The following is a 26,169-nucleotide window of genomic DNA, read 5'->3' as shown; positions in this document are numbered from 1 at the left end:
CCACCCTACCTCCTGTAAAAATGCCATCCCTTATTCCTATTTCCTCCCCCTCTGCCACATCTGCTCCCAGGAGGACCAGTTCCACCACAGAACACACCAGATGACCTCCTTCTTTAAGGACCACAATTGCCTCTCTCATGTAGTTGATGATGTTCTCCGGCGCACCTCACCCACTTCCCGCAACTCCGCTCTCTAACCCCACTCCTCCAACTGCAACAAGGACAGAACTCCCCTGGTCCTCACCTTCCATCCATAAACATTGCATCATCCTCCGTCATTTCCGCCACCTACAAATAGACTCCACCATCACAGATATATTTCTTTCCTCACTCTTTATCCGCTTTCTGTAAAGACCATTCCCTCAGCAACTCCCTCGTCAGGTCCAAGTGCCCCATCAACCCACCCTCCCCTCCTGGCACCTTCCCCTGCCATTGTAGGAATTGCAAAACCTGCACCGACAGCTCCCACCTCACCTCCGTTCTTGCCCCAAAGCAGCCTTCCACATCCTGCAGTGCAGAGTTTTACCTGCACTTCCACACGTCATTCACTGTATCCGTTGCTCCTGATGCGGTCTCCTCTACATTGGGGAGATAGGACGCCTACTCGCAAAGCGCTTTAGAGAACATCTACGGGACACCTGCACCAACCAACCACACCACCTCGTTGCTGACCACATCAACTTCCCCTCCCGATCCGCCAAGGACATGCAGGTCCTGGGCCTCCTCCATTGTCACTACCTAACCACCCGATGCCTGGAGGAAGAAGGCCTCATTTTCCACCTTGGGACCCTCCAATCCCATGGCATCAATGTGGATTTCACCAGTTTCCACATTTCCCCTCACCCAACCTTACCCCAGTTCCAACCTTCCAGCTCAGCCCCACCATCATGACCTGTCTTACCTGTCCATCTTCCTTCCCACCTATCTGCTCCACCCTCCTCTCCCACCTATCACCATTACCCCAACCTGCATCTACCTATCGCACTCTCAGCTAGCTTCCCAGCCCCACCCCCCTCCCATTTATCTCATCACCCCCTCAGCTCATAGCCTCATTCCTGATTAAGGGCTTTTGCCTGAAACATTGATTCTCCTGCTCCTCGGATGCTGCCTGACCTGCTGTGCTTTTCCAGCACCACACTCTTGACTCCAGCATCTGCAGTCCTCACTTTCTCCCTGTCTATCCCACAGCCAACCATTGTTCTTTGCTGCACAGAAAGTCCACAGCCATTTTAATAATGAGCTGGTTATACAGCAACGAACAGTTGTACATCAAGATTCACCTGATTATACTTGATTTGATTTATTGTAGTTACGTGCACCTAAGTACAGTTAATAGCTTTGTTTGAGAGCAATACAGGCAGATCATAGTAAGCAAGGACATAGTGTTCTTAAACACAGTGAGGCACATAGGTTACACTGCATAGGAGATGTGTGAAGCAAGATCAACATTACCCAGATCAGCATTACTTGAATTTAGAAAGTTCATTCATTAATTTAGTAATGACAAGTAAGAAGCTGTTCTTGAACTTGTTGCTGCATGTGTTCAAGCTTCTATATCTTCTGCCTGATGGAGGAGGGTGGAGGACAACATCACCAGCGTGGGAAAGGTCTTTGATGATATTGGCAGCCTTTCCGTGGCAATGAGAAGTGTAAATGGAGTCCATGGATGAAAGCTTGGTTTCTGTGATGGTGTGGGCTGTGCACACAACCTGTATTTTCTTACAGTCCTGGGCAGAACAGTTGCCATACCAGGCCGTTATGCACCCAAATAGAATGCTTTCTGTGGTGCATCTGTAAAAGTTGGTGAGGGCTCTTATGGCCATGTCAAATTTCCTCAGCTGCCAGAGGAAGAAGAGGCATTGTTGTGCTTTCTTGACCATCGCATCTCCATGGGAAGTCCAGGACATGGTGACGCTCCTAAGAACTTGATGCTCTCAACATTTTCGACCTCCACTCCATTTATGTATATGGGGGTATGTTCTTTTCCTTTCCTTTTGAGTCAATGATCAGTTCTTTTGTTTTACCAACAATGAGAGAGGTTCTTACTATTGCAGCATGACCCAAGCACCCTATCTCCTTTCTGTATTCTGACTCATCGTTGTTTGATATCCATCCTACTACTGCGGTGTTGTAGGCAAACCTGTAGATGGCGCTCATTCAGAATTGGCTACACAGTCATAGGTGTACAGGGAGTACAGTAGGGTATCGAGAATGCAACCTTGAAAGGCTCTACTCTTGAGGATTATCGTGGAGGAGGTGCAGTTGTCTATCTTCTTTGATTGCAGTCTGTGGGTCAGGAAACTGAGGATCCAGTCGCACAGGATGAAGCCAAGACTCAGGTCTCAGAGTTTTGAGATCAATCTGGAGGGGATTATAGTGTTGAAGGTGGAGCTGTAGTTGATGAATAGGAGTCTAATATGGGTGTCCTTGTTGTCTAGGGATGAGTGGCAGGGCTAGGGAAATGGCGTCCGTTGTGGATCTGTTACGTCAATAGGCAAATTGCAGGGGATCAAGGCAGGTTGGGAGGCTAGAGTTGATGTCAGTCATGACAGGCTTCTCAAAGCACTTCATGATGGTGGAGGTCAGAGCCACTGGGCAATAGTCATTAGGCACATTGCATGTGCTTTCTTTGGTACTGGGATAATGGTCGTATTCTTAAAGCAGGTAGGGACTTTGGTCAATAGGAGGGAGAAGTTGAAGATGTTGGTGAATACTTATGCCACACAGGATCTGAGTGTTCGGCCAGGGACTCCTAGGCTTCACTTTCCTTGGGTTGACTCTCAGGAAGACCAATCTGACAACATCAGCGGTGACAGTGGGAACACATGTGTATGGGGCTCTCAGGGCAGGTACCACTCTGGAACTATTCAATTTATTTAAAGAAGTTTTGTTGAATAGTTTAAAGTTCTTCTGGGGTTCAATTCCAGCCTCAGGCAAATGTGTGAAGTTTGCACATTCTCCCTGTGTCTGTGTGGGTTTCTTCTTTGTGCTCCAGTTTCCTCCCACAGTCTAAAGATGTGCAGTTAGCTGGATTGGCCATTCTAAATTGCCCATAATGTCCATGGATGTGCAGGCGAATCTTGGGATATGCTGGTGTACAGTGATGCTCTTCGGAGAAGGTTATGGACTCGACGGGCCAAACGCCCTGCTTCCACACTGTAGAGATTCTATTATTCCTGATGTTGTCTGTTCTGATATTGTCCTGTAATTTATGTAACGTCTTTATGGTATGAAATATTCCTGCTGGTTCAACCACAACCCATTGACAACGTCACAAGGAAAGGCAGAATAAGTCAAAGTATTAATTGTCCCTCAAAGAAGCAATCTTCACAATGGGACAGTGACATATTTGAAAAGTACATTTAATAATATTGAGGAATCTGACAAGAAAAAATTAATAATTCTTCAGGTTTTAAAATCTGCCATCTTAACAGCTGCTAGTGGCTGACATGAAAACACAGTTGAAATTGAGTTTTAAGTGAGACTAATACTTTTGTGAATATTATAATAATTATAAATCTTAAAACATATCCTAACAGGCAAAGTTGTTAAGTGAAAATAGGATTATTAGAGGTTTTTTTTAAAGTTTACACATTGCTTCTCACTCTATATACTGATTCTATGGTCATTGAAGCATATTTAAACATGTAACATCTCTGCATGGATTAAACCACACATTCTGCTTTTTAAAATATTCTGCAATGAACTCTGACAGAACCAAAATCCTTTGTGTTTGATCATAAATTTGCTTAGTTTAAATGCTGAAATCACAAACACCTAAGTATCCTTACATTCTGTATTTATTATTATAGCAATGAAGTGAGTAGTGTACTTTTGACCTTAGATTGATACCAGAAAAAGTCAGGCATAAATCAATATGAAATTGTGCATCTGGTGGAATTATGATAATCTAATGCAGGTTAACAAGTGCTTTCAGTTTTTTTTCAACAACGATACCAAATCATCTGGCGTCTGACCTTTAACCTGTGATCTTGCTGTCATTTATCCCCAGGGAGTTTATATGGCCAAAGAATTTTGTAAACCAGTTGTAATATATTTTAAAGGGCAATAGCTAAAACATTTATTTGGTACAGGCCACAAAAACTGAATGAATATCTTAATTCCTCTTATTCCTTTATAATGTCATCATTGGTGAAACCTTGCTTATTTTAAACCAAGTCATGGAGGCTAATTAGTGAGCTTCTATGTGGCATTACATGATAACCTTTCAATGAAGAATAATGAGCTTTGTTAACAAAAGTAATCTTGTGAATGCCTGTGACATTCAATGACATAGCTCATGCAGTTCCAGCTATTCATTTCATATTATTCAATCCTTATTTAACTCTCGGAATTTTAGCATAATAATTACCGACAATAATATTTCAAATATGTTTGATCGTCCCCAAACTTAGTAGGGTAGAAACTTACTTAAGAGTGGTATGGACAAACAGGTGACAGTAAATTGGTAGCCCATTTTACACTCCACTTGAAACAAACTGCTGATTCCCAACATTGTTTTGTGTTTTTGCACAGGATGAATGTATATCCCAATGAATGTATCATGCACTGAAGTGATTTGTATAGATTTACTAATCCATGTTAATCAAATGACATAAAAGGATCAAGGATTGTTATGTACAGGAGTATAAAAGGTAACAATGATATCCTTTAAGATATCAGTTAATAGCTGACATCTTCATTTTGATTAATTCTTAATGCAGAACTTGTTATTGAAGCAGCACAAACTAACTGCTATTATTATGAATAAAGTTTGTCATAAAAATATTCAGTTAAAAGCCAATTTTAAAAGATTATTTACTATTTTACTGCGCTGCGAGAGAAGTGCTTCCTCTTGGTATATGAAAGTGTCTATAGAGACAGCAGATTCATTTCAACTCCAGCTAATTTAAGAGAATAAACATGTGTTTCTTTGGATTCTCTGTTATTCAGTGTAATAATGTTCATTAGACTGTTGTTAGAGAATTTAAAAATCAATTACTTCACAATTGCATTGTGTGAATATTAACATATGAACATTTAATATGTGTGTTTGACATTTGATTTTGCTATTCCAATGGAAGTACTGACTTGTTAAAATGAAATTTAGAGTAAATAGATTAAACCCTCTGTTAAAATATAAGTTAATTCATTAAACACTCATATGCTAATAGATACACAGTATAATTTCCTTATTTCAGAGAAACCTTTTAATTTTAACATTTGAAAAATATTAATGTGGATTTAATATTGAGACAGATGTACATTAACAGGAGTAGGCTATTCAGCCCTTTGAGTATATTCTACCAATTTGTTAGATCATGCATGACTTTTATTTCACTCACTTCACTCAACATATTATGACAAAAGGGAGGCGGAATTATGACAAAAGCTTACTATTCTCAGCTTTGTAAATTGTAGTTATTCCATATCCCCAGCATTGTAAGGACAGCAATTCAGATTTCCACAACCTTTCCTGTGGGAAAAAATAGTGCTTTTTAATTTTTACAATACATTATACCGCGGATGCCTGGAATCTAAAATAAAAACAGAAAATGCTGGAAATTATCAACAGGTAAGGCAGTATCTGTGGAGAATGAAACAGAATTAATAGGAGGAATTTTCCTGGGTAAAGAAAGTTTTCTTTCCATGCCTATTATTCAGAAAGTAAGGAGACATGGGATGCAGGGAAACCTGTCTGTCTTGATACAGAATTAGCTGGCCCATAGAAGACAGAGGGTGGTGGTAAATTGAAAGTATTCAGCCTGGCGCTTGGTGACCAGTGGTGTTCTGCAGAGATTGGTTCTAGAACCTCTGCTCTTTGTGATTGCTATGAATGGCTTGGAAGAGGAACTGGAAGGGTGGGTTAGTAAGTTTGCCAATGACTCAAAGATTGGTGGAGTTGTGGATAGTGTGAATGGCTGTCGTAGGTTGCAACAAGACATTGACAGGATGCAGAACCCGGCTGATAATTGGCAGATGGAGTTCAACCTGGAAAAATGTGAAAGTTGAATTGGAATCAAAATACAACGTTAAAGGCAGGATTCTTGGCAGTGTGGAGAAACAGAAGGATCTTGGGGTCCTTGTCCATAGATCCCTCAATGTTGCCACTCACGCTGATAAGGTTGTTAAGAAGGCATATGGTGTGTTGGCTTTCATTAACAGGGGACTGAATTTAAGAGCCATGAGGTTATTCTGCAGCTCTATAGAGCCCTGGTTAGACCACACTTGGAATATTGTGTTCAGTTCTGGTTGCCTCATTATAGGAAAGATATGGAAGCTTTAGAGGTGATGCAGAGGAGATTTATCAGGATGCTGCCTTGACTGGAAGGCATGTCTTACGAAGAAAGGTTGAGGGATCTAGGGATTTTCTAATTGGAGTGAAGAAGGATGAGAGGTGACTTGATAGAGGTGTTCAAGATGATGAGAGGCATAGATAGAGTCAATAGCCAGAGATATTTTCCCAGGGCGGAAATGACTATCATGAGGGGACATAATTTTAAAGTGATAGGAGCAAGGTTTAGGGGAGATGTCAGAGGTAGGTTCTTTACACAGAGAGTGGTGGGTGCGTGGAATACACTGCCAGCAGTGATAGTGGAGTCAGATACATTAGGGACATTTAAGCGACTCATGGATAGGCACATGGAAGTTAGTACAATAAAGGGTATGTAAGTTACTCTGATCTTAGAGTAGGATAAAAGGCCAGCACAACATCTAGGGCCGAAGGGCCTGTACTCTGCTGAACTGTACCATTCTATGTTCTACTATGACCAAGTTTGAAGGAGTACACAGTCTATTTCTAGTCCTATAGGTCCTCTGATCACAACATATTTTTAAGTCCTTTACCTAGTTCCTGATGCAGGCAGTTATATACTTTATGTCTGTTAGCTTTAGGATAAAAGATCCATCAACCAGGTCTCTTTAATCAGCAACTGTTATTGATTTCTTATATTAAGAAGACTTATTCAATGAAGATGCAAGGCTGACTATCACGTGGCTTGAAATATGCAAGTAAAGGTATTGTGGAATATTTAAGCTTCTTAAAAGCCCAGCACATCTAGGTCAAAGCAGTTGGATGAAGAATGGTATTCTGATGCAGAGTGGAAAGACTGTTAATTGGTGCCAAGTGGGATAAGACTTGTAGATTTTAAGGGTAAATCTTGTTTAAAATCTAGGACTGCTTGCCTGCAATTTCGTATTTTACTTACAGTTACAGTTTTAAGCCTAAAGTCTCTTAGAGGCAATGGGGCAGGGCCAGGCAAACAAATCAAAGCCTCTGCTGCATAGCAGGTGAGATCAACCAATTAAGTAACCGGCTTAACTCACATATGTAACTGCCTGATCTGAGTGTTCTCAATACAAGTAGGAGTAACCTAGTGGAATCATACGATGCAATAGTAATGCCCCTATCTCTGAGCTGCAGAGGCCTGAGTTCAAGTTCCATTGCTCCAGGGGGATGTGATAAGGTCTCTAAACATAATGCAGAGTGGAAACATTAACTGTTTTTGAGAATTTGAAAGAGATGTTTTTTTCCCATTTCTTTGCAAATCTGCATGAGAGGGGTGAGTGTTGAAAACATCAGTGACATCACAGGGAAAATATAAGCTCATCATGTGAGACTGAGGCATTGCAAGAAGAGTGGTACCCTTGACAAGTAAGACAATGTGAGCATTGTCCAGTCTTTCAAGCAAAATTTGGCCTTTAGTTTCTCTGAAAAGTTCTTAAAATTTAATGAAAACAGTAAAATGCCTACTTTATATTTAATAGGTAGGATTTTCCAAGGAGTGGCGATCTTACACTGATTGCCACTCCTGTCCTTTCTTATAAAAGAAGTGAGCCCTGCATTTCTGGGAGGAGATTCCAATCAGGACTCTCTCAGAAATGCAGAGTTGCATTTCCATTCTGACAGTTCTTTCATTGTGTAGAATTGTCATTTTCTCTTTTTATAGCAGTCAACTGCTGTACTCTGAAATTTAAAGGTCAAAACAGCCTCTTTGACAGTTGCTGTCAATTTGTAAGTACATAAGGTGGCTGGGATTTAAGGGTGCTGGGAGGGTAGGATGTCAGGTAAACAGGGTGCCAGCTGGGGTAGGGTTATAGTACCAGGTGTGAAAGTGTTATAGTGCCAGGTGCGTAGAGTGCGAGGTAGAAAGGCAACTGATGCAGTTTTTGGTGTAGGTTGGGATGGGGAGGATAAATTGGGACAAATGATAGGGAGCACAGGGAAGGGTCTGTGCTGGGTCTGAGGGGATTTTAGTCTAACAATGTTAAGAGTTGGGTTCATGCACTGGGCAGTAGGGTTATTTGGGTTGGGTCTGTTGGGATGGGAGCGGAAAGGTAGGGGGATGTGGTCAGTCTGGGTCTAGAGAATGGATGGACCAGTCCAATTGTGGGCCATAGTGTGTCAGGTCCCCAGGTGCTGTCAGATCAGGGTCTGGGAGCGTAAGTGGTCTGGGAGAGATGTTGTATGAGGCAAGTATTGGGTCAGTTCAATAGTTACAAAGAAGTTAGGCAATATATTTAATACTTTTAACCTTCTCTGAGTAATTATTTTACTTAATTTCTTCAGAACTGTCCAAACTCTCAGAATTAAATGGAGACTTCAGAAGATTCATGGTAAAGGGGAATTGCCCAGCAGAAGGTTCAATTTCTTGGAATTTCTTTGGAGTGTTTTATCATAGGATATCCATGCATAACTCCCATCTACACTGGAATAACAACTATCTGGCCACTGGAAAACCCATTTCAATACTTTTTAAACTAAAGGAAGTCAATAGAAAGAGAGTAATTTAATGTAAGTCATGGAATACTCCTCCTATGTGATGTAGTAATTTGTGAACATTTCCAGTGTCGAGGGTGACAATGCAATTACTGGAAATCCTTGTTTCAGATCTAACCAGACACTGTGGAGTATTCACAATAGTGACATCTCCATGGGCAGCATGTGCAACAAGGTGGTCACATTGCACAGGCAGATAGACAATGGACGACCACTGGATAGAGTCAAAGCTCTAGGCGCAAGTCTTCTGGTAAGATATAGCAAGCACAATCAGCAATAAGTCAGCGCTGGTCCATCAGATGAGATCCATTTGGAAAAGATGGTTTGTTATCTGGATCCAGAATAATTAATTTGTAAATAGTGCAAGAAGAACATTTTCAGAAACGACATGAAATTGATGTTAGAATGCAGATGTATAAACCTACAGCTCATTTCGCTATGTACTGGATAGGCATCTGCAAAAACATGGAAAAAATGTTGTTTTGAACTATTTTGAAGATACCTCCTTAATTGAAAATTCAAAGATTTGAGATAAGTTCACTGAGCAATGGATTTGTGAAAGAGTAACATGACACCATGTAACCCGATTCCAAACACAGTTAAATTCTCCTTCAGAGAATATTATCTCTTGTCTCATTACCCAAGGGTTAATTGAAAGACCTGACCAGATGGCTAAGAGAATCCTTACGAAATCCCTAAGACAGCAGAAGACTCAAAAAATGCTTTAATTCCAGCCTTACTTCAGAACTTGACAAACAGGAGCAGAGTTAGGACATTCACCACCTCAAGTCTAAGCTGCCATGTACAGGATCATGGCTAAACTTTCCCAGTCCTCTAGATCACTGAAGGTAGTTAAAGAGAAAATAGATAAATTTTTGAGATAAAGAAGTTGAAGGTCATGAGAAACTGGCCTTCAACTTCTTTATTTCAAAAATCTATCTATTTTCTCTTTAAGTACCTTCAGTGATCTAGTCTCCACAATTATCTGGGACAGAGAATCCCAGACATTCACTACTCACAGAAGAAATTCACTTGCATCTCTGTGTTCAATTAATGTTCTCCTTTCTGTGACTATGTTTGACTAATGGAAACTTCTCAACATCTACCCTATCAGGCTCACTCAAAGTCTGACCTGTTTCAATAAATCACTTACCATTCTAAATTCTAAAGAAGAAAGGCCTAGCTTAGAATTATAGTACAGCAGTGAAGGAGGGCATTTGGCTCATTGTGTTTGATCCAATTCTTGAGAAAGCTGGTCCCATTCTCCAGCCTTATCTCCATAGCCCTCTCTCAATTCATCACTTTGAAATATATATCCAGCTGTCTATGGAATCCACCTCCACCATTCTCCTTGGCAGTGTATTCTAAATCCTAACAACTCTTTAAGTCAAAAAGGTTTCTCCTCATCTCACTTGCTTAATCATTCATGATAAATTAACCTCTTCACCCAGGAATTAATTTAATGAATCTAATTGCCTCTAGTGCCACTAAATCCTTTCTTAAAAACATGGAACTAAACAAAAGAAGATTGATGAGGGAAGAGCAGTGAACATGATCGACAAGGTTCCTCATGATAGACTGGTTAGCAAGGTTAGATCACATGGAATAGTGGGGGAACTAGCCATTTGGATACAGAACTGACTCGAGGGTAGAAGACAGAGGGTCGTGATAGAGGGTTTTCAGACTGGAGGCCTTTGGCCAGCAATGTGCCACGAGGATTGTTATTGGGTTCACTGCTTTTCATTATTTATATAAATGATTTGGATGTGAACATAGGAGGTTTGGTTAGTAAGTTTGCAGAAGACACCAAAATTGGAGGTCCAGTGGACAGCAAAGAAGGTTGCCTCAGAGTACAATCAGATCTTGATCAGATGAGCCAATGGGCCGAGGAGTGGCAGATGGACGTTAATTTAGGTAAATTTGAGGTATTGAATTTTGGAAAGGCAAATCAGGACAATACTTATACACTTAATGATAAGGTCTTGGGGACTGTTGCTGAACAAAGAGATCTTGGAGTGTGGGTTCATAGCTCCTTGAAAGTGGAGTCACAGGTAAATAGGATAGTGAGGAAGGCGTTTGGTATGCTTCCCTTTATTGGTCAGTGCATTGAGCATAGTAGTTGGGAGGTCATGTTGCGGCTGTACAGGACATTGGTTTGGCCACTTTTGGAATACTGCGTTCAATTCTGGTCTCTCCGCTATAGGAAGGATGTTGTGAAAATTTGAAAGGGTTCAAAAAAGATTTACAAAGATGTTGCCAGGATTGGAGGTTTTGAGCTATAGGGAGTGGTTGAATAGGCTAGGGCTATTTTATCTTGAGCATCAGAGGCTGAGGGTTCATTGTTAACAAATCTGCAACATTGATTTTAAAATTCATCAGGGATATTCAAAGATTCAAGGATATATATAATCACAAGGTTCAGTTTCCTGATTACATCTTGAGATACAATTGTATGAATGCTACCACGTTTTTCTGGAAATTGTTTGATTGGCTATTTGAGCAGAATTTTCATCCGTCAGCATTTGGTCTGTAATATTTCTTCAAACTCTTTGTATCACAAACCATTTCTTTTCATTTCAGACACTGTTTAAAATATTATGCTTTTCTAGACCTTCCAGCTTTTAATTCAGATTATTTTTTACATTTCTTTTCAATTCTATTCTGTTGAAAAGATGTATAATATCTACATTTAAAACCATGAAGGAAAATATTGCTCCCCATTACTGAGAGCATCCATTTTATGGGTCCTTTCTCTCTGTTGTAGCGAATTGGAACTGTCAGAATTTTTGGTCATATATTTTATGGCTCATGGCTCGGCATCCCACTGACAGATCGCTTGCCACAACCTTTTCAGAATCGATTGACTATCACAGTGAAAAGGTCACCATGCCTTTGACAGTGTCCACTAATAGGAGAAATACAACAATAATATTTACATTTCACAAATGTAATTAAAGAAATCTTAAATTTAGCCTATTTTGCATTTTTTCTTGCTATTATACAAAAATATATCCTGCATTTCATTGGATCTTTCAAATAAATTGTTCATAATATATCAGCAAAAATCCATTTCTTGTAAAACAGAGCTTTATGAAGTTCAACTTCATAAAACAGAGTGTTGCACATCGGGAATATTTGCCTAGAAGCACATTTTCTGGTCAGTGACATGACTAAAAAATATGAATGGCTAAGAACACAAAAACATGAATGTTAACAATTCATAAGTGTGTCACGAAGTGGATTAAAAATGGAAAATTGAGAAACAAATATGTAATCAGAGTTGGGCATCTAGTGAAGTGAAAGTAACAAATTAGAGGACTAGAGGGGTTGATATCGATTTGAATGTGAGGGGGGTGCAGTGGGCACAGAGACAGAGGGAGAGAGAGACTGCAAGAGATAATAATTGGAACCTACAGAGACAGGCCTCTCTGTTGCTATTCCAGCATGAATTATCATGCATTTATCACAAATAAAGTGGCATGACAAGTTGCCCTTTCTAACCTATGACTCTGCTAAGCAAAGTCTTAGCTTTAGTAGTCTTGGCAGCCAATTGCAAGGACTGTCAAGTTGATGTAGTGACTAAATAACTGAAATGTTTGTCCAGAGAACCCTGCAAACATATTGAGCGTTGTGTTTGGACATTGTTTATTAATACATTGCCTTGACTGCAGCTTTATGTGTAGTTAATTATATAATTAAACATTCATAATTAATTTAATCACATGGCCAGAAATATTTATGAGTTGATTAATATTTGTGTATTAAAATCTGGAGAACAAAATTGATGATTTAAACCTTGGTGCAATTAGTTCAACATCATTATTAATAGCGCCTCAGAGACTTGCAATTTGCTGCATAAGTATGATGCCAAGATGTTTTTCTTTTTGATCATATTTCAAAAAAATATAAATCCTTTCAAGTTAAATTAGCCAAAAAACTATTTTTGTGGCAATATATAACACAGATAAGGTAGCCCACAGCTTGCATTGTGGAGCAGGGCTGTAGCTTACAGTGAAATGAGGATGATGCTGCAAACCACATGAATCAACCTTGAACAGCCTACCAACAACATCTTAATGCAGTTTGCTGCCTTAGAATTTATTCTAGTAAATACTTTACTTTTTTATGCATTCCTAGGATATGGACATCACTAGCAAGGCCTGCATTTATTGCTCGTATCTAATTATGTTTGAGAAGGCGGTGTTAAGTATTCTTGAACTGCTATGGTGATGCTACTCACCCATTACTGCTGGATATGGAGGTCCAGGATTTCAAACCAACAGAAAAAAAGCCTTGGTAATGGTAATGGGTTGTGAGATGAATCTTCACGTTAAGATACATCTGGTAGATTTTTGCCACCATCTTTTTTTCCTGGTAGGGATCTACAGGACCTGTATGATCTGCTGTGATAGAGAAAAACCACTTATACTCTCACAAGAAGAGATTCTTGTCTTAAAGAAGATGTCATTTTTTTGCAAAATAGCGACTAGGTACAAGTTACATTGACATGCTAAATGTTGTGCTTAAAATTACGGGAAAATGGCTATGTCAATTTTGAGGAGTTGCATGGAGGACTTACTTAATGAGCTGTAGTGAGTTTTTTGCAGCTCACCTCATTTGCTAAGTATTATGCTCCTATGGTGCCCCACACATGCTATATTCCACTCCTCAGTAATGGAAGTGCATTCCATTTCCAGCACCTGCCCAGATTTTCAGTACCGTGCCATATTTAAAATGCAGCTGTGCATTGGTCAAGTGCTGTCACAACAGAGATACCCTGTATGGATGCTGGGCCTAAAGAATTGCCTCAGCGATGGCTGACAGAGACAAGTTGGCACCTCACTGTGCAGATAGGGACCTGGAGGCTCTGATGGGTAGAGTGGTGCAGAGAAGAGCTGTCTTCTTTCTCCAGGACTGTCAGAGGGGATGACATCACCAGCCCCTCCCAGAGGAGGTTGTCACTCAGATCAATGTCCTGTTCTCAGTCTAGTGGAACGTCCAAGAATGTTCCAAAAGTATTCATGTGTTCTGCATGACTGAGTGCAATCATCTTCTCTCTGATACCTCCCACTTGCTCTATCTCTGCTACTGCACTCACCTCCTACCAAGATTCATGGTGTACCACATTCACTATTGCATGCTATATCTTCCTTCATTCTGTCTTATCACTTCCCCATCCACATTCCCATGCAATTAATCTTGTATGGTCCCTGACCTGCCTATTTCTTCACTTGGGAGACCTCCCTGCTTTCCTCCTGTCTCTACCAGCACTAACAGCACTTTCATCTCATTCAAAACCTCCATTGTCTCATTCCACAATGGTCTACTCACCCTGAACAAGGAGAGGATCCTTTCATAAGAGGGAGAGAGTAGAGACTGCTCATGTGGTGGTGCTGAAACCTCAATGTCTTAATAACCAAGTAAGATTCATTGACACATGCATCATTGTCAGTCTGACTGTGTTGTGAGCATTGTGTCGACTGTGTCGAAACTTCTAACTTTATTTTCAACTCACCATTTCCTTTGTCTCCTGCAGCTTGCAGTGGAACCTGTGCAGTCTCTGCTTTTAAAAATAGCCCTGTATGAGATCTCCTTCTTCACCTTTGAGGAAGAAGACGCAGATCCTTCAGAGGATACAAGACTGCCTCCTGCACCTTTCACAAGCTCAGGTACTGACACCATGGAAAGTACTTTAGCAAAATTAGAGTCAGGTGCAGGTATAAGTGAGCACCTCACTGGCATGTGTCCAAAGCTGTTTGAAGAAGAGACATCCATGTTTCTTCAGTTCCAGACAGGAGATGGGCCCATGATGTCAACCCCTGACAAGGAGATCAGTTGAATACCTCTATGTGGACTACTACACTTCATTGCACTGATTCAAATATCTGTTGCTCAAACATTTTGGCAAACAAAGAGCAAGAGATTGTACAAGTGACAACAACAATGATGACCTCTCCCCAACTTCCAACCTCATCAGTACTGAGAAAGGCAGCATTGCACATATGATTATAGAATAAACATTTTATGGCCTAAGGTGTGAAGTGCACGCTCCTATAAGACCTTGGAAGGTGATTGCTACTTTGGCGATTATGGTGAATCTTTCCAGGACACAAAACATTGCTTCTGCCTCACAGCCATGAATAGGATTGATTATAATATTGATTGATGTGGTCAGGAGTGCTTGGGACCAGGAGTTTTAGTCAACACAGTAGATCAATGCCTAAGGTGCACATGCAGCATTGTGTGAACTTAGGTATCCTTCACCTCTACTGTGCAAATGTAAGTTCAATGCCATTACCCTTTGACAGACCTCATATCCAATGATCCTTCTAAGCTTGCTGATGTTCTGAGATTCTGTGCATGCTGATCTGTGTGCTGATATGTTGACTTCAGTTTTGGTAGTCAATGCCTCACATAGACCTTGGAGATCTGCACACCAGAAAACAATTAGAGGGAGTATTGTTCACTTCACATGAAATTGGACAACCCTCCTTCAGACAATGAAGCACATGCTCTGCCCACTAGGTGTAGAGGCAGCTGTTTTCATCTTCATTGCTCACTTGCGATTTACTGAGAATGGAAGGAAACAATGGTCCTACTTCATGAAGCGAGACACAGACTCAAGCTCCCAGTTGAGGTAACCCTCCAAATCTTCATATTCCCTTCTTCCTTGCCCCCCTCAACCCCATTAGCTTTGAGCTGCCCCACCTGATCTGTTTATTTAATTGTTCATTTCCCCACTCTACTTCCTGAGCCCCAGTCATACCATGGTCATGCCAGATACAGTAGTGCACTGCCTTCCATCAAAACCAGGCTGGTGCTGACCATCGATGAATGCCTCCCACAGTATGGCTTGCCTTCCATGCTGCACTGTCTCATCCCTTTATATGTTGTGTTGCTCTTCCTTTCACCATTATTATCCATTCTGTGTCCTAGCATGCTGCCTCCAATTCCCATAAATGAGTTCTCCAATTTCCCCACAGAAGTGCTTCCTGATTATATCTCACTCTTGGTAATTTTCAGTGGGCAGCCACACAAGACTGTCCTTGGTACACCTCTCTGACTGACTTGGTGAGGCAGTCATATCTGATATCTGTGCAGCTTCCAAACTGATGTATGGGACCAATTTCCTCATCAACCCTCCCCCTACCTCATCCCAGAATGATCCCTCCAACTTGGCACCACCTTCTTGAACTGTCCTATCTGTTCATCTTCCTTCCCTCCTTCCCGCTCCAACCTCTGTTCTGACCTATCACCATCACCCATCACCTGCATCTACCTATCACCTTCCCAGCTACCTTCCACCCAGCCCCACCCCACCATTTAGCTCTCAGCCCTCTTCGCCCCACCACAACCCCTCCCCCACCCACATTCCTGATGAAGGGCATCTGCCTGAATCGTCGACTCTTCTGCTCCTCAGATACTGTCTGACCTGTGCTTTTCTAGCACTACTCTGATTTCTAGCATCTGCAGTCCTCACTTTCTCCCCAAACTGGTTCAATTGGACCTGCAGAACAGACCATGGCCCAGTCCCCAGACTGCAGAGGTACAGATGCCCTGATCCTGACCACAACCAAGTGTCCAACTGATAGATAATGCGCTTGGGATTAAAGGGATCAAAAGATATGGGAGAAAATGTGAGAACAGGCTTTTGAGTTGGATGATGAGCCATAATCGTAATGAATGTCAGAGCAGACTCAATGGGCCAAATGGCATCCCCAGCTCCTATTTTTTATGTTTGTTTTTAATTCCTTTTGAAAATATTCAATGTTTTGGCCTTAATTGCGTTCTGTGGCATAGAATTCCATAGGCTCACCACTCTCTCGTGAAGAAATTTCCCTCAATCAGTCCTAAATGGCCTACCTGCATCCTTAACCTATGACCCCAGCTTCAGGACTACTCATCATTGGGAACATGTCTCCTGCAATTCCCTTTTCTTAGCCTTCTATGAGATCCTTCTTATTTTTCTAAACTCAAATGAATATAATACTAACTGATCCAGTCTCTCTCCATACATTATCCCAAGAATCAGTCTGGTAAATCTTCATTGCACTTCCTCTATCTCCAGAACATCCTTCCTCAAAGATGGAGACCAAAACTGCATGTAATAGTCCAGATGTGGTCTCACCAAGGCCCTATACAATTGCAGCAAGACAGCCTTGCTCCTGTAATGGAATCCTCTCACTACAAATGTCAAATTATCATTGCCTTCTTTACCACCCACTGCACCTATCTGCTTACTTTCAGAGACTGGCGTACAAGGACACCCAGATCTCATTGCCAATCTATCCCCATTCATTTAATAAACTACCTTCCTGTTTTTGCTCCCAAAGTAGATAACCTCATATTTATCCACATTATATTTCATCTGCCATGGGTTTGCCATTCACTCAACTTGTCCAAATCACAATAAAGCAGTGCTACATCCTCCTCCCAGTTCACTCTCCTACTTTGTGTCATCTTTAAACTTGGAGATAATACATTTAGTTTCCTCATTAATATATATTCTAAATAGCAGGGGTCCAGCACTGATCCCTGCAGTATCCATGAATCACTGGTTGTCACTCATAAAATTATCCCTTTATTTCTATACTTTGTATCCTGTCTGACTACTGTTTCGCTATTCATGTCTGATCACTTCCCAGTGAAATGCACTTTAATTGTACTAACGCTAATTTCTGATGTGGGACCTTATTGAAAGTCAACTGGAAGCCCAAGTAAACCACATCTACTGTCTCCCTCTTATCAACTCTACTTGTTTGTTTCGGGTTTTCATTGTTGACACATGGTGCAGATGTGAGTTTTATGTTGCACACCACAGTGGAGTGACATGTTCACCCCTTAACTGATCACTTCTGACAACCAAAGACAGGCCAACTGTCTACAATAAAAAGCAAGGCAAGACAGAATTTTTTACTTTTAGGATGTGTGGACAATACACAAAAAAGGAAGCAGAGATGCTATGAGCATTGAATCAGCCCAATGTGAGTGAGCATAATGAGAGCAGGCAAGGAGCCTTATCATGTACCATGAGGTGGGTCCTTGACACTGCATACAAACTACCTTCGCGGCAGCAGTACGCCGGTGTGCTCCTAAAAGCAGCATTGAAGTGGTGAACTGTATTGTAATTGGATCAGAAATGTGTTTTAATAATGTGGTGAGGCTGAAACATATCAGTTGTCACCCTCCAGCAGATGAAGGATCACTGCCAAGGAATGTTGGTGACTGCTGTCCAACATGAAAGCCCAGAGGATGAAGTGACGAACTGCAGGGAGTCACCCTGACTTTCAAGTCAGGAATCATCACCATTTACTATCCCTTTGGTGATTGAGAGAATAGGCAAATGCAAGAGATGAGATTTGGTATAAATTGGATGCTAACGCATGCAAATAGGCCTCTCACAGCTCATTAGCAAAATTTTCATCTCACCATTCAAAACTTGGTAGATTTTTTTTGTCTCAACATTGAGGATCAGATTTCTGCTGTTCTCACCATCTTTTCCTAACTAATTTATCATTGCCCAAGCCATCCAGGGGCTGGGAAGATTCTGCCAGTCATCATATTGGGTGCTACTTGTTGCACTTCTCAGCATTAACTCTTTCAGACCCTTCTACTATTATACAACACGAGGGACATCCGAGTTAAGATGTTGTATTTCTTAGAAGAAAACATGCTCAAATATTTACATCGCTTACTGTTCCCATTTTGCTTTTACATTGTTAGGGATCTCATGATACACAGAAACAGACAGTAAATTTTAATCAAACAAATCTTGTTGATCACCTTGACTTAGATTTAATTAATTGTATAATATGAGATTGTAATAACTTGCAAATATTGTACTGCATTTCATTATACATTCCATTTATAATGTTCTTGGATATTTTTGCTATTGTAATTCCTGTCTCTGACTATTTACTTAAAACAAGCGCTAGTGAAACTGAACTTATCACCTGAAAGTCATACTTGCCTGTATTAACTTACAGGCACTAAAATATAAGGCAATTGGAAGATAGGTTTTGCAGCTACATATCCTGAAAGATGGACTGCAGTGCTCAGAACTAGCCAGGAATTATTCACAAAATTTAGATGTCCGATTGGCAATTACCCTGTGTCTGGAACCCTCCGAAAACGTGTACAACTCTGAGATAGAGTTTCACAGTTCCAACTCACATATGAATATTTACAACATTTGGGATTGAAAACTCCTGGACAACTATAAAGCTGACCCCAAACTAATGTGAGTTGATTCCCACCACTAATCTGACCCTTGCCAACCCCACCTCGATCCAACATTCTCCAACCTGACATCTTGATCTGAAACCCTTCTGACACCCATTCATCCAACCTGACCTGAACTCATCCCAATACACTACACAAAAAAAAACTCACTGGACTCAAAATGTTAACTCTTCTTTCTCTCTACAGATGCTACCATACCTGCTGAATTCTTCCAGCAATTTCTGTTTTGGTCCATCCCAATACACATCCAATTTGACCTGATCCTGACCTTTCATCCCCATCCTCTCCCATTACCCAATGTCCTCTCAGAGCTAACCTCTGAATCTGGAATGCTCTCAGATCAGATATACTCCATGTTTCTTAAGACAAACAATTCAGAAGTTCATAAGAACATAAGAACTAGAAGGAGAAATAGACAATTCTGCACCTTGAGCCTACTCTGCCATGAAATACGATCTTGGCTGATCTCATCTCAGCCTCAACACCATTTTCCTACCCAAACCCCAAAACCCTTAATCCATGACTAATTAGATCTTCTCCTTTAATTTATTCAATGTCTCAGTGTTGTCCACGCTCTGAGGTCGTGCATTCCACAGATTGAAACTTTCTTTGTAGTATTTTCTTCCTTATCACTTTTTAAGTCTGTCACCCTTCAGCCTAAAACTATTGACCCTTTATTGCAGATTGTCCCAGAAGGGGAAATATATGCTCTATATCAACATTGACAATACCTTTTAGCATTTTATATACATCAATTAGGTCTTGTCCCATCCTTCTAAACTCAAGTCAGCATAGACTAAACTATTCAATCTTTTCTCATAAGGAAAGTCTTTCAACTTTGGAATTAATGCAGTGAACCTGCATTTCTGGAATTAAGCAAATGAACGTACACCTCTGGAATAATTTAGTTCAGATGTGAAATGGGAAGCTCTAATTTCTAAGATAACCTATTTAAATATATGTAGGCACATTTTGCAACATTGTAACAGTTGATAGCTCATGGTTGAATTGAGTAGATTGACATTGATTCAAATCTTTGGCTCGACAATTCTATTGAATTCATCCGTAATGTAGACTTTCATCCTCTGAAGTTAATGGTACCATTTCAATTTGTGATTTATTAAACATTCCTCCACATATTGTATATTCATTTGATCTCTACTTAGAAAATACCTTTAACTTTAAAAATGTAACAACTGCTGATTAGATTTTTATGCCAATAGGATTTCTTCTTATGAACGTGAGTTCATGCGGATTATTGAAGATAAATCTTTTTGGCCAAAAATTAATAACTTAAGTATGTGTGCTATGGAATTGACCCATGTTTATGAGTGGTGAGAAGAGTAAGTCAATGAATTGTGACTTCTCTTAACATTAAGCGTAGGCAAACCTAACAATCCATACTTTGACATAAAATTAATGGCCATTTAGAAATACATGGGAAAGGAAGTTTTGTTTGACAAACTTTAGAGCACTTTATGAGGTTAGATGTAGGGAATGCAGTAGTTTGGTTTAGTAAAGTTTTGGTAAAGTGTTACACAAGAAGACAGTTAGAAAGGTGAAAGTTCATATTAAAGAAAATTAGCAACATGATGTGGAAATAGAATACAATATGGAAAATATGAAATTCTCTATTTTGGTTGTAAGAATAAAATAAAAGAATATTATCTAAATTGTAAGAGATTGCAGAGTTCTAAGATGCAGAGTGTATGACTTGCAAAAGGTTGGTATGCACATACAGCAAGTAATTAAAAAGGTAATAGAATGTTATCACAAGGGGAATTGAATACAAAGATAGAGAGGCTATGCTTCAGTTATATAGGATATTGACAAGGCCATATCTGGAGCATTGTGTACAGAATTGGTCTCTATATGTAGAGAAGGTTATAACTTCATTAGAAGCATTTCAGAGAAGGTTTATTACAGTAATATGTGGAATGGGTAGGTTCACTAATGAGGAAAGTTTGGGCAAATTAAACTTGTATCCACTGGGGTTTAGAATAGTAAGAGGTGACTTGGTTGAACATATAAGATCCTCAAGAGTCTTGACAGGGTAGATGTGGGAAGGATGTTTCCTTTTGTGGGAGAATATAGAATTAAGAGTCAATGTTTAAAAACAAATAGTGACCCATTTAAGAGAGGAGGAGAAAGTTTCTTTCACAGAGGACTGCGAGTTTTAGCAACTGTCTTAAAAATTAGAGTCTTTGAATCATTTTATGATAGAGATAGATAGATGCTTAATAAGCAAGTGGCTGAAAAATTAACAGCAAAAGGTGGAAATGTGGAGTAATCAGATCAACCATATTTTTATTGTCTGACAGAGCAGGCAAGAAGGGCTGAGTGGCCTACTGCTTCCCATCATTCATATGTTTGCATGCTTATATATTTGAAAATGTGTTGCTGGAAAAGCGCAGCAGGTCAGGCAGCATCCAAGGAACAGGAGAATCGACGTTTCGGGCATAAGCCCTTCTTCAGGAATGAGGAAAGTGTGTCCAGCAGGCTAAGATAAAAGGTAGGGAGGAGGGACTTGGCGGAAGGGCTTTGGAAATGCGATAGGTGGAAGGAGGTCAAGGTGAGGGTGATAGGCCGGAGTGGGGTGGGGGCGGAGAGGTCAGGAAGAAGATTGCAGGTTAGGAAGGCAGTGCTGAGTTCGAGGGATTTGACTGAGACAAGGTGGGGGAGGGGAAATGAGGAAACTGGAGAAATCTGAGTTCATCCCTTGTGGTTGGAGGGTTCCTAGGGGGAAGATGAGGCGCTCTTCCTCCAACCGTCGTGTTACTATGGTCTAGCGATGGATGTCCTTGGTGGAGTGGGAGGGGGAGTTGAAGTGTTGAGCCATGGGGTGGTTGGGTTGCTTGGTCCGGGTGTCCCAGAGGTGTTCTCTGAAACGTTCCACAAGTAGGCGGCCTGTCTCCCCAATATAGAGGAGGCCACATCGGGTACAGCGGATCCAATAGATGGAGGTGCAGATAAATTTGTGGCGGATATGGAAGTATCCCTTGGGGCCTTGGAGGGATGTAAGGGGGGAGGTGTGGGCGCAAGTTTTGCATTTCTTGCGGTTGCAGGGGAAGATGCCGGGAGTGGAGGTTAGGTTGATGAGGGGTGTGGACCTGACGAGGGAGTCACGGAGGGAGTGGTCTTTTCGGAATGCTGATAGGGGAGGGGAGGGGAATATATCCCTGGTGGTGGGGTCTGTTTGAAGGTGGCGGAAATGACGGCGGATGATACGCTGTACATGGAGGTTGGTGGGGTGGTAGGTGAGGACCAGTGGGGTTCTGTCCTGATGGCGGTTGAAGGGGCGGGACTCAATGGTGGAGGAGCGGGAAGTGGAAGAGATGCGGTGGAGGGCATCGTCGACCACGTCTGAGGGGAAATTGCGGTCCTTGAAGAAGGAGGCCATCTGGGTTGTACGGATTTCGAACTGGTCCTCCTGGGAGCAGATGCGGTGGAGATGAAGGAATTGGGAATATGGGATGGCGTTTTTACAGGGGGCAGGGTGGGAGGAGGTGTAGTCTAGGTAGGTGTGGGAGTCGGTTGGTTTATAGTAAATGTCTGTGTTGATTTGGTCGCCCGAGAATAGAGATGGCCTCCTTCTTCAAGGACCGCAACTTCCTCTCAGACGTGGTCAACGATGCCCTCCACCGCATCTCTTCCACTTCCCGCTTCTCCGCCATTGAGCCCGGCCCCTCCAACCGCCACCAGGACAGAGGCCCACTGGTCCTCACCTACCACCCCACCAACCTCCATGTACAGCGTATCATCCGCCGTCATTTCCGCCACCTCCAAACAGACCCCACCACCAGGGATATATTTCCCTCCCCTCCCCTATCAGCGTTCCGAAAATACCACTCCCTCTGTGACTCCCTCGTTAGGTCCACACCCCCCACCAACCCAACCTCCACTCCCGGCACCTTCCCCTGCAACCGCAAGAAATGCAAAACTTGCGCCCACACCTCCCCCCTTACTTCCCTCCAAGGCCCCAAGGGATACTTCCATATCTGCCACAAATTCACCTGCACCTCCACACACATCATGTATTGCATCCGCTGCACCCGATGTGGCCTCCTCTATATTGGGAAGACAGGCCGCCTACTTGCGGAACGTTTCAGAGAACACCTCTGGGACACCCGGACCAACCAACCCAACCACCCCGTGGCTCAACACTTCAACTCCCCCTCCCACTCCACCAAGGACATCCATCGCCAGACCATAGCAACACGACGGTTGGAGGAAGAGCGCCTCATCTTCCCCCTAGGAACCCTCCAACGACAAGGGATATACTCAGATTTCTCCAGTTTCTTCATTTCCCCTCCCCCCCACCTTGTCTCAGTCAAATCCCTCGAACTCAGCACCGCATTCCTAACCTGCAATCTTCTTCCTGACCTCTCTGCCCCACCCCACTCCGGCCTATCACCCTCACCTTGACCTCCTTCCACCTATCGCATTTCCAATGCCCCTCCCCAAAGTCCCTCCTCCCTACCTTTTATCTTAGCCCCTTCCTCATTCCTGAAGAAGGGCTTATGCCCGAAACGACGATTCTCCTGTTCCTTGGATGCTGCCTGACCTGCTGCGCTTTTCCAGCAACACACTTTCAGCTCTGATTTCCAGCATCTGCAGTCCTCACTTTCTCCCCGATGCTTATATATTTGTCTAATTAGGAGGAAACAAAGAGTTATTGTAATTGGAAGATGCTGTGATGGAACAAAGGCTAGAAATTGAATAGGCATCTATCTTGGCTATCAATGCATTTTCAGGCGGTGGTTTAGCAATTTAAGTAGTATAATATTGTTTGTCTCATATTAAACTTAGCCCTTGCCAGCTGAACGTTCTAGGCCTCGGGAAACTGCTGGTTAACATGAGATGACAATTCCTGGATCCAGGAGCTGTTTCCCATTCCTGGGAATAAAGTTTACTTGCATTTCTACCACCCTGTGATCATGCCACCTCACTGACCTTTCAAATTTCTTGACACTGACCTTCCTGATTTTCTCCAGGAATATTCTGATTGCCCCTTTAACTCTCCTGATCCCAAACTCCCCTCAACCTCTTCACTCATGACTCTTTCAATCTCCCCAGAAGACATTACATTATTTTGCCCTCCCCCTCTTTTTTCCAGTTAAGAACCTAAGGTATATAAGAAACAGAGGTAGACCACATATGCCCCTTTGAATCAGCATCATTTGATATGTTTATGGTTGATCAACTGTCTCAACTATATTTTCTCATCTGCTTCCCATATTCCTTATTTCCCTGAGAAAACAAAGATCTTTTTAACCCTTAAATATATCCAGTGATGGAGCATCCACAAAATGCTATGGTAGAGAATTCCAAAGATTTACAAGCCTTTGAGAGAAGAAATTTCTCCTCATTTCAATATGGTTGCATCAAGCAGTACTCCAATTCCTTTACAATAGAGGCTAACATGCCATTCATTTTTCCACTGGTTTGTGAACTTTATATGTTCATTGTACAAACACACCCAAGTCTCTCTGCACATCGATGTTTTGATATTTCATGCCTTTAAAAGAAGTTCTGTTTTTCTCTCCTGACTGCCAATTGTGAATAGTTCCACATTTTCCCACATTAACGTAATCTGCCACATTGTTCTTCACTCACTTGACCAGTCTATACCTCTTTGCAGCTTCTTTGTCTCCTGATGCCTGATGCTGAAGGCAAACCCACTTGACAGTCAGTTAATCTTTCAATCTGGAATGGCTGCAACAAGGAAACAAAGTAAAACAAAAATGGTAATCAGGTCCTACCATTAAATTCAACCACATCTGAAAGAAACCCATTCTTTTAGGTCTCTTGATCTCAAAGCAGTCCCCTGCAAGCTCCCCATCTCTGAGTTAATATCCGGTACGTCGAGTCCAAGAGGAGTCTGAGACATTGGGACTATTCACATTGCAGAAGAGAAGAAATTTTGAAGAAATTTGATTATCTGAAAAACAGAATACCTTCTTTTGGAAAGTTAGCAATGAAGGATTATCAATTTTACATTATCACTGAGGGAATAAGGAGAGACGTTGCATTTTTTTTCCACACTGGGAGCTGTTGTAATTTGGAATGTATTCAAATAGAGAATGGTTGAGACAGGGATGATTGTATCTTTTAGAGGGAAATTGGGTAAATATTTGAAGTAGAAGAAGAGATCAGTTATCGGAGAGAGTGGACCAATAGGATTTGCTTCAGGTTGTTCTGGTAAAATGGCTGGCACAGAAATACTGGTTTATACGGCCTCCTTCATCTGTGCTATAATAGTTCAATGGAATGCACTTTTATTTCCTTTGTTACACTGTCCTACTATCAGGAAAATATCTGGAAAGGCCCAAAACCTGCAGCTTAGATCAGGTAGAACCTATTACATATGAAATAGTTGAGACTGAGACCACAATGCACTGACATTTGTGAGAAGTAGATGAGTGGTGACATGACAAGGGATGAAGTATTATAACTTACTCATACTGAAAAAAAGTGAATGCATTAGCCTAGGATGGAGAGATTAGGATTTAGTCTGAATCACTGAGTCATCAATTTCAGATGAGTCTTTACAGGAAACTATTTGAATTTACTAAGACTCCACCTCTGCTTCAAAAAGAATATGATTAGATTCAACAGCCATTTTCTCCAAATACTCTATGACTCTGGCTGAAGACATTTCTCCTTATCTCCGTTCTAAAAGGTCTTCCCTTTATTCTAAGGCTGTGCCCAGGGTCCCAATCTCTCCTGCCAATGGGAACATCTTCCCAATTTCCACTCTGTCTAGTATTCTGTAAGTTTCAATTAGAACTCCATCGAGTTTAGACCCAGAGTCCTCAAATGCTTCTCATATGTTAAACATTTCATTTCTGGTGCCATTCTCATGAACCTCCTCTGGACCCACTCCAGAGCCATTACATCTTTCCTGAGATATGTGGCCCAGACCTACACACAATACTCCAGATATGGCTTGACCAGAGCCTTATAGAGCCTCAGAGGTACGTGCCTACTTTTATACAGAGCTGAAGAGAAGTGTGGAAGGGACAGCATTTATGCAATAGTCGGGTGGAGTATGGTGGTTGGTGTTGGTGTGGTGGTAGTGGGTGTAGGGTGCTGGTGGAGAAAAGATGTTAACAGTTCAGATCAAGCAATCAGAATGTGAGAATGGCA

At 41.5% G+C, this 26,169-nt stretch overlaps 1 long non-coding RNA gene across 1 annotated transcript; it reads right to left on the bottom strand.

The window, feature by feature from the left end:
* Positions 1 to 1,237: 1,237 nt before the first annotated feature.
* On the bottom strand, positions 1,238 to 24,690 carry LOC148151961 (uncharacterized). The gene is made up of 4 exons (XR_015761162.1): positions 24,652 to 24,690; positions 13,019 to 13,178; positions 5,397 to 5,475; positions 1,238 to 3,201 (listed from the first exon to the last, which is right to left on the bottom strand). It is a non-coding gene; the product is annotated as an uncharacterized LOC148151961 (long non-coding RNA).
* Between the last annotated feature and the right edge of the window lie 1,479 nt (positions 24,691 to 26,169).

This window comes from Chiloscyllium plagiosum, unplaced genomic scaffold (assembly GCF_037043375.1).
Source record: "Chiloscyllium plagiosum isolate Xiang-an unplaced genomic scaffold, Cpla_swu_hap1 HiC_scaffold_2, whole genome shotgun sequence".
Taxonomy (NCBI): domain Eukaryota; kingdom Metazoa; phylum Chordata; class Chondrichthyes; order Orectolobiformes; family Hemiscylliidae; genus Chiloscyllium; species Chiloscyllium plagiosum.
The sequence above is the reverse complement of the archived record's forward strand: the minus strand, read 5'-3'. Positions and strand labels throughout refer to the sequence as shown.